Source organism: Gossypium arboreum, chromosome 8 (genome assembly GCF_025698485.1).
Source record: "Gossypium arboreum isolate Shixiya-1 chromosome 8, ASM2569848v2, whole genome shotgun sequence".
In the NCBI taxonomy this organism is placed as follows: Eukaryota; Viridiplantae; Streptophyta; class Magnoliopsida; order Malvales; family Malvaceae; genus Gossypium; species Gossypium arboreum.
This window is the reverse complement of record NC_069077.1, coordinates 28,259,476-28,269,197: the sequence shown is the minus strand read 5'-3', so window position 1 is coordinate 28,269,197 and position 9,722 is coordinate 28,259,476.

The window sequence follows — 9,722 nt, the reverse complement described above, 5'->3', positions numbered from 1 at the left end:
TACTTTTACTCTCTTTGATACTAGTGTGATTGCATTGATTGACCCGGCTCTACTCATTCATATGTATGTGAAACCTTAGCATCCAAGAAGACTCTACCTATTGAGTCTCATCGAGTTAAATAATTCGAGTGTCAAACCCTTTGGGTCAATACGTACTCGTTGATAAAGTGTGCAAGAGATGCCCCTAATAATTCGAGAATCCTATTTTCCTACCGATCGATGCTTCTACCATTTGATGAATTCGATGTTATTCTTGGTATGGATTGGTGACCGTACATGATGCAATGGTGGACGCAAAAGGAAAACCATTGATTTGAGGAGTGCAAATAACGAGGTAGTCCGAGTCGAGTCTCTTGATTTAAAAGGAGTGCCGCGATAGTATCTTCTATGACCGCTCGGAGGTATGTGAAAAAGGTGTGAAACATACCTTGCGTATGTGTTTGAAAGTAAAGAGATGGAAAGGAAACTCGAATCGGTACCAGTGGTTTGTGAGTATTCAGATGTTTTTCCGAGGAGTTACCGGATTGCCACCGGTTCGAGAAGTGGAATTGACATCGGTTGTACCGGTACTACGCCGATCTCAATAGCCCGTATCGTATGGCATTAACGGAATTAAAGAAATTGAAGGTTCAATTGCAAGAATTGACGGATAGAGGTTTCGCTCGAGAGAGTTTTTCTCCATGGGCGCACTAGTATTGTTTGTGAAGAAGAAGGATGGAACTATGAGATTGTGCATCGACTATCGTCCGTTGAATAAGGTGACGATAAAGAACAAATATCCGTTGCCACGAATTGACGATTTGTTTGATCAATTAAAGGGAGCCTCAGATTTTCAAAGATAGATTTGAGGTCGGGTACTATCGGTTGAGGGTCGAGAATCGGACATACCCAAGACCGCTTTTAGAACGAGGTACGGTCACTACTTAATTCTTAGTGATGCCGTTTGGGCTCACTAATGCCCTGCGGTATTTATGGATTTAATGAATAGAATTTTCAGGCCATACTTGGATCGGTTCGTAGTTGTATTTATCGATGACATTTTGGTCTATTCGAGAGATGAAACCGAACACATTTGAACACCGAGGCTAGTGTTGCAAATCTTACGAGATAAGCAGTTATCGCAAAGTTCATAAATGTGAATTTTGGTGAGAGAGGTTAGCTTTTTGGGGCACGTGGTGTCCGTGATCGGTGTCGAGTGGACCGAACAAAATTTCAGCCATAGTTGATTGGAAACCTCCTAGGAATATTACCGAAGTTAGGAGCTTTTGGGGCTTGCCGGATACTATCGACGATTTGTGAAAGGTTTTTCGATATTAGTCTACCGATGATGAAACTACTCCAAAAGATGTTAAGTTCGAGTGGTCTGAACATTGTCAAGAAAGTTTCGATCGACTAAAAACTGTTTAACCGAGGCCCGGTACTAGTACAGTGAGTCCCAGAAAGAGTTTGTCATATCTGATTCACGTATCCTTGCTTGGGTTAGGTTGTGTGTTGATGCAAGAAGGTCGAGTTGTGGCTTACGCGTCGAGACAACTAAAGCCGCATGAGAGAAACTATCCGACCCATGACCTTGAACTAGCAGCCATAGTGTTCACCTTGAAAATATGGCGGCATTACTTGTTTGGAGAAAGGTGTCATATTTATTCGGACCACAAGAGTCTCAAATATTTGATGACTCAAAGAGATTTAAACCTGCGACAAAGACGTTGGCTTGAGTTGTTGAAAGACTATGAACTCATCATTGAGTATCACCCGGGAAAGGCCAATGTGGTGGCCGATGCTCTAAGTCGTAAGGCACTGTTTGCCTTGAGAGCGATGGATGCTCACCTATCCGTTTCACCCGATGAGGTGCTAGTAGTCGAACTAGAGGCCAAACCGTTATTGATTCATCAAGTACTTGAATCTCGAGAAAGTCGACCGAATTGGTCGCTAAGCGAGCGAATGCGTTCGAATGAGGAATCGAATTTCAGATTGACGACCATGATTGCTTGACGTTCAAGGGTCGATTATGTATTCCAAGGAATTGAACTTGTTTCGATGATTTTGAACGAGGCTCACATGAGTCGAATGTCAATCCACCGGGTAGTACTAAAATGTACAATGACCAAACGCCAATTTTGGTGGCCCGTATGAAACGAGACATTTCGAATTGGTTTCAAGGTGTCGATATGTCAACAAGTGAAAGCGAAACATCAAGTGCCATCGGGATTACTTCAGCCGATCACGATACCCGAGTGGAAATGGGATCGAGTCACCATGGACTTTGTATCCGGATTGCCATTGTCAGCGAGTAAGAAGGATGCGATTTGGGTTGTTGTTGATAGATTGACTAAGTCGGCTCATTTTATCCCTGTTCGCACGGATTTTTCGTTCGATAAATTGGCAGAATTATACATCTCCCAATTTGTTCGATTGCATGGGGTGCCTATTTCTATCGTGTCGGATAGAGACCCAAGATTTACGTCGCGATTTTGGAAGAAATTGCAAGAGGCTTTGGGTACCAAGCTGCATTTTAGCACTACTTTTCATCCTCAAACCGATGGTCAATCCGAACGGATAATTCAAATACTTGAGGATATGTTGAGATGTTGCATCTTTGAGTTTAGTGGTTCATGGGAATGGTATTTACCTTTGGTTGAATTCGCTTACAACAATAGCTTTCAATCAAGTATTAAGATGGCGTCTTACGAGGCTTTGTACTGTCGTAAATACCGTACCCCTTTATTCTGGACTGAACTTAGCGAAGGTAAAGTCTTCGGGGTTGATTTGGTTAAGGATGCCGAGCAAAAAGTTCGAGTAATTCGTGAAAGTTTGAAAGCTGCTTCGGATCACCAAAAGTCGTATGCGGATTTGAAAAGAAAAGACATTGAATATCAGGTTGGGGACAAGGTATTTCTCAAAGTTTCACCCTGGAAGAAGGTGCTTAGATTTGGCCGTAAGGGCAAATTGAGTCCGAGGTTCATCGGTCCGTATGAAGTATCCGAACGAGTTGGGACAGTCGCTTACCGATTAATTCTGCCCCCTGAGCTCGAAAAGATTCACAACGTTTTTCATGTCTCGATGTTTCGACGATATAGGTCTGATCCATCGCACGTGATTAGTCCATCAGAGGTTGAAATTCAAGCCAATATGAGTTATGAGGAAGAACTGGTTCGTATCCTAGCACGTGAAGTGAAAGAGTTGCGAAACAAGCGGGTTCCGCTAGTGAAAGTGTTATAGCTCAAACACGGGATGGAAGAAGCTACTTAGGAACCCGAGAACTCTATGAAAGAGCGATACCCAAACCTATTTACCGGTAAGATTTTTGGGGACGAAAATTTCTTAAGTGGGGGAGAGTTGTGACAGCCCAAAATTGACCCTAGTCGGGATGTGGCTTCGAGACCACAAAACCGAGGCATAAAAATAATTTAAAAATTTATTTTGATGCCTACGATATGTGTTAATTTGTGTGTGACATTTTGATGATTTGATTTAGAGTTATAAAGGTGAATTTCACTAGAAAGGACCTAGTAGTAAACTTTGAAAGTATGATAGGGAAATGTGTGATGACTAATTAAAGCATGCATGCAAAACAATGGACTTGCATGTCAAATACCCCCTTTTATAGGTGGTGGCCGGCCATGGCAGAGAGGATGGGCAAAACATGTCATAGACATGTTTTGTTGGTGCATTAGGGAGAAATGATAAAATAAAGAGTATGGGCAAAGAAAGAAAAAAATGGTCTCATCCATGCTTCTCCCCCCTTGCCGTGTATGAGAGAAAGAAAACAAAGAAGAAAAAAATTGTTCATCTATTCTCATTTTTTGGCCGAAAACACTAAGGAAAAAGGAAGGATTTTTGCTTCATGCTTGGTTTAGAAGAGAACTAGAAGTAGATTTGGTCATACTTGTATCAAGATTAAGGTATGTTTGAGGTTGTGTCATGAGATTCATGCATGTTTTAGTTGCTAACTTGATGTTCATGTTAGCCCATGGTTCAAATCCTTGTTATGCCATGGAAATGGTATTTGGCCAAGGTTGATATTTTGTTAAAGCCATTGCATACTAAATGTGAAGCTTGTTGATGATGCATGTAATAATGGATTGACTACTCTTGAAATTTCTTTTAGCATTCTTGAGTAAGACATGGAGTTTTTTTGTTTAACCATGACCAAAAATTGAAAGGGGATGGTGTGTGATGTATTCGGCCATGGCATGCTCATAAGTGCGATTTATGCTTGTTACATGATAGGTAAAAATTTGTGTTTTGATATATGTTTATATGTGATTATGATCACCTTGAGATTGACCTTGCACCTATATGTGTATATATGTTTGCACATGATGTTTTGGTTATGAAGTAAATGATAAATGTGTTTGTTTAAAGAAGAAATTGTTGGAGAATGTTTGTAAAATTGCAAGTATATTCGGCCATTAAGGTGAGTATGTGGGTGATGCTGAATCAAATTTTGGTGCATATTCGGTTATGTGTGTATATATATATATATATATATATATATATATATATATACATGAGTATGCCCATTCGTGATGTTGCCTTTAATTATGTGTATAATCGACTAAATGGGTAATTAGTAAGAGTGGTTGCCGAATGTACAAACAAACATATGCATGTGTAATTGAACTGAAAATGTTTAGCAAGATGATTAAACTAGTTGATTTATTAATCAAGCTCAAGGAGTTAAAGGAGGAGAATCAAGCAAGGGAAAGGCGAAGGTCATCGAGTAGCCGACTTGGAACTATTTTACCCAACACAAGGTAAGTCATAAAGCATATATTTGGTATTGATTTAAATGATCATAATATATATGCAGTTGTGTTTAATGAATTGATGTGTAAATGGAAATGTATGTGTATGGAATGATGCCATCGTTGAATGTATAAAGGTAGTAAAATTCATAAAGTATTGGTCTCGGCACTAACTGTGCGGGTATAAATGGACACGGTGACAAGATTGGCACTAAGTGTGCGGGTTTAAAATTTGTACAAAGACTAAGTGTGCGAATTTGATTATATAGCACTATGTGTGCGAGCTGATTATATAGCACTAAGTGTGCGGACTCACTATATGCTTTTGCATCACTATTGGCACTTGAGTGTGCGATATTATCGAGTTGATCACGGACAGCGGATTGGGTAAGTACCTTGAGCTCATGGCGAATAGGCACTATGTTCATGTTCGGGGATGAGCTTGGTAAGCTTTAAATCTATGTGATGATTGCAATTGTATGATTGTGGTGAAAATGAGTTGGTGTGTAAAAATGCCTCAAATATCTTATTGAATAGAATATGAAATGTGGATGTATGACTTGGTATGAGATTGAACCGAAAGGTCCGAGGAATTATGGTATAGTTTCGACATGGATGGAGTACCTAACCTCGTTTATTGTTTCATGTTGTGATAATTTTATTGATGGATGATTGTCGAATGCTTAGGACTTACTGAGTTATAAACTCACTCTGTGTTTTCTTGTCACCCATTTTAGGTCCTTTGGATCCGTCTCATTTGCGTGCTCGGAACCGTCGTTGAAGTCATAACACCAGCTGGAAATCTTTTGGTATTGTCTTCGTAGTTGAACTAGGAGAACATTTGGCATGTATAGGCTATATTGTTTTGTTGAATTTTGGGTTGTAAACTTTAAGCCATGCGAAAATGGCCTATGTGGTCGGTTGAGTGTGATTCTAAAACCTATAGTCACGAGCCTTAGAAACCTTAATTTTGATAAGGTGGCCATAGTTTGTATTATGTATGATGAAATAGTTGGCCATGGAAGAATTATGAAATAGTCATTGTTTGCTTTAGTAACAGATGCTGCCAGCAGCAGTGAGGTGAGATGGAAAAATCACTAAAAATAGTAGAAGTAGAATTAAATAGTGAATAAATTATGAAATTGAACCTTGATGAATCTATCTTCATATGGATGAAACGAAACGACCATATGAGCTGTATTTTAAGAGATATTCAGGTTTTTGCAAAACAGGGCCAGAACGGTTTCTGGATCCCCTTCTCCGACTTTGAAAATTCACTATAAATTAACCAGAGAGAATTAGAAGTCATGCTCTATATGTACAGATTCCCTTATAAGTCTAGTTTCGCAAGAAACAAACGGAATAAGTGTTGGAGCCTTGTACAGGAAGATATCCAAGTTTTAGTGCACAAAGGTCAGTGTAGTCGAACCCTGAAACAGGGGAGACTTTAACTAATAAAATGTACTAATTGGATCGACAAAAAATTCTAGAAAAAAATGTTTAGATGGGATTATGAGTCTAGTTTCAGGGAAAATTTACGGAACTGATTTTCGAGTTCGGGAACTCGAGATATGATTTTTTTAAGGTGGCAGTGACGCAGTTAGCTAGCCTACCTGGAACAGAAATTAAATATTTCCAAGAGAGAAATAAGGGAAGTAAGCCCGGTAACACCACGTGGTCAAGTCCGGTGACGGCCACGGGTTTGGGGTGTTACATGTACAGTCTAGAACACATGCATAGAGTATAGAGTCCTGAATTCCCACCCATCCTAAATGAGAGCACGTGGCCGTTAGTGTCCAGCGCGCCGTTCGAGTTGGCACCGAACATAAACCTACGTCGCGTCCCAAGAGGTCGCTCGAATATCACCTAGATACAAAACAATATAGATATTCGGGATAGAGATGGTCAACAAAGGTTATACGGGTACTATAGAAACTAGGGGCATACGAAGGCAACACGTGTTGTGTTGAGAGGTGTTTTGGGGCCTCAACGTCAATAACATTATTTTTGGGCCAAGAATATATTAATTATAATGGTTCCATTATTCTGGTGTTCAAAATTTGTTATTTATTATTAACTTACATAAATTTCATCTTAGAATGTAACGAAAACAAATTCAATGTTGGAATGAAAATTTATGGTTTCTTTATTTATGTCATATATTTTATATCGCAGTAGTAATAAAAAAATTAATTACGTCTTAGGGAGAATGTATGCCGTATGCAGTGGATGACGCTCGTAAGGAGGATTTCTTCACACAACCAAAGATGTGGGCCTATAAACTTCCCCGTTGCCACTATCCACGTTATCATCACCTTCACCCCTACCCTATTGCTCATCTCCATCTTCACCATCGTCATCATGTTTGTCTTAATCTTCCTTTTTGTGTTCGTTTTGGTCTTGGTTTTCGTGTTTGTGTTCGTTTTTATCTTCTTCTTCGCTTTTGTCTCCATCATCCTCCTTCGCGCTCGAATGCGGTGTCATCCTAGCCTCCCATCGTGTATCCTCCACTCCACCAGAAGATGGTTGCATCGATGACCCATTGTGATAAAATAATGATGTGTGCGATGTTTGTGTCACTATAGATGTGTAATCGTATGGTGCAGCAAAATCGGGATATGTCAATATTGACCCAGGTATCGACATTGATATTGGCATCTGTATCGGGGTCGTTATCGGCAATAGTGTATGCGACAGCATCTGGCCCGGAATTTGGGTTGGCATCGACGTTGGCATCAAGGTGTAGAATGCGAGGGACGTCAGTGGCCCGAAATATGTACCCATATGAATAGAAAAATCGGCCATGTGCGGTAGTGGTGCATAATACGGTACTTGCGAAAAAACACGAGGTTAGTGAAATGAATAGGGATAAGTGGAGTGAATTGATCGGGATATTACGTAGATATAGGCGACGCTTTTTGGGGTGGAGTCAATGACGAACCCGTTGTGCGACCGTGTCTGGCTCTATGTTTTTACTGGTGTAGTCGTTATTGCCTCTTCTGACAAAGTTGCCTACTCATTGCCTCCACCGATAGTAGATATGACTTGCCGGCAAGTCTAAACCATGACAAGTACTCTAAACAGGCCACCGTGTCTGCTGAGAAAAATGGTTCACTAATGGGTAAGAAATTCATCCTACGATCCCAAGCTTCGATGGACTCCTTGTTCACCTCTCGCCAATCCTCGTCGTTCTTCCTATGTATGTCCACATTGTGTAACTCCTTTAACTTTTCTAGTAGTGGCAGAATTTGTTACTTCCACCCAAATTGCTTCATCACTTGATTTGATTCTTGCATTTCCACTGTCGCGTACACTATCAGCAACACATTCGCATCCCACATCCCCTGATTATCCAACACTTTGGGTGGGACGCTAGATATGATGTTGGTGTTGACGTATGACATCCATTCAAATTGAAATGGATACTTGTAAAATTCGTTCATAACAAAATTTTATGTTACAAATCATTGTGTGATTAATATAGGTTCGAAAGAATAAGTAACAAATCTTGGCTTCCGAGCGTTGATCTAGCAGCAGCCTAATGTCTTCCAACTTCTTGGGTAGTCCCACATAACTCGGTCCATGGTTCCACCTGTAAAAGTGATATGTTAGTTCAAACATATGATAAATAAAAACATTTACTGTAAACATATGATAAATAAAAACATTTACTGTACAAACTACGTATTTATTAATAAATTATTTTTACCTTGTTACCAACGGAATCATGTATGGGTCGTCACTCAGGGACATAGAAATGGTAGTCGCCACCAGGCCCATGACTTAGTAGGAGCAGACAACCATCGATTGACATCTTATCCGATTTCGTAGCCTAACACAACTCCTGGTATAATGTGGCAAACACGGTTGATCCCTAACTCAATTTTCCATATTCTTTGAAGTTTACTAGGTGTAGTAGCCAGCTTATTTGTACTAAATTTCAAGATGTATCGGGCATTAAAATGACCCCGATAAACTAAAGGATGAATGCTTAAGTGTATTGTTCTTTGACAACCTCGATCGCAACCACGAGAAGCTTATTGAATTTTTTCACCAACCAATTCATTGATATCCGACCACCATCAAACTTGTTCGGGACCTTTCCCAATAATGTTGTGCAGAGATCATCTTTACTAGGAACAATTGCTACTCCCGTGATGACTGGCCCATCCACCGAAAAATCGAATTGTAACGCCACGTCCTCTAGTGTGATTGTACACTCACCGCGTGAAAGATGAAAAGTATGTGTTTCGGGCCTTCATTTTTCCACCAATGCGCTGATGAGTCTAGTGTCGAGTTTGCAGTCACTGAGCATACGAGACACATGCAAAAATCCCGCCTCTTGCAAGTAACCACGAATGGCGGGGATCGGAGGCTTTGCCAAATTATGTATGAATGCCTCCAAAATACGATTGCCCGCCTGTTTATAAAGATTTTTTTTAAATTTATAAAAGAAAATTTAAGTTTAACTTAATCAGAAATAACAAAAATTAAATTTTCCTCTTACCATTATTGCTTGAATGGTGGAATCTGCTTGTCATCGAAAAGAATTAGAGAGGTTTCCATTCGTAAAAACTTAATCTGAATGAATCAAATACGAAATAATTAAAAAATAATATTTTAAAATGAGAATATTGAGTGAACAAAAACTTGAGAGAATTGAGAGCATTGAAAGAGTTAGGAGATTAGAAAGAATTGAGAGAATATGATGTGAGTGAAAAAAAATTATTTTGGGGGGTTTTCATAGGTTAAAATTTTTTTACCGGTTGGCTTTTCTAAATTTTTTTACCGTTGCAAAGGTAACAATCATATGAACATTGAGAAAAAGCACTGGCGTGTTTTTCGTTACTCTCTCAAAAAATAATTTATTTCTCTAAATTTTAAAAATGGTTTAAAAGTTTAATTAAAAAATAAATTGACATATTTGCCTAATTTGCCCGGTATAAATATGAAAAATAAAATAAAATAAATAAT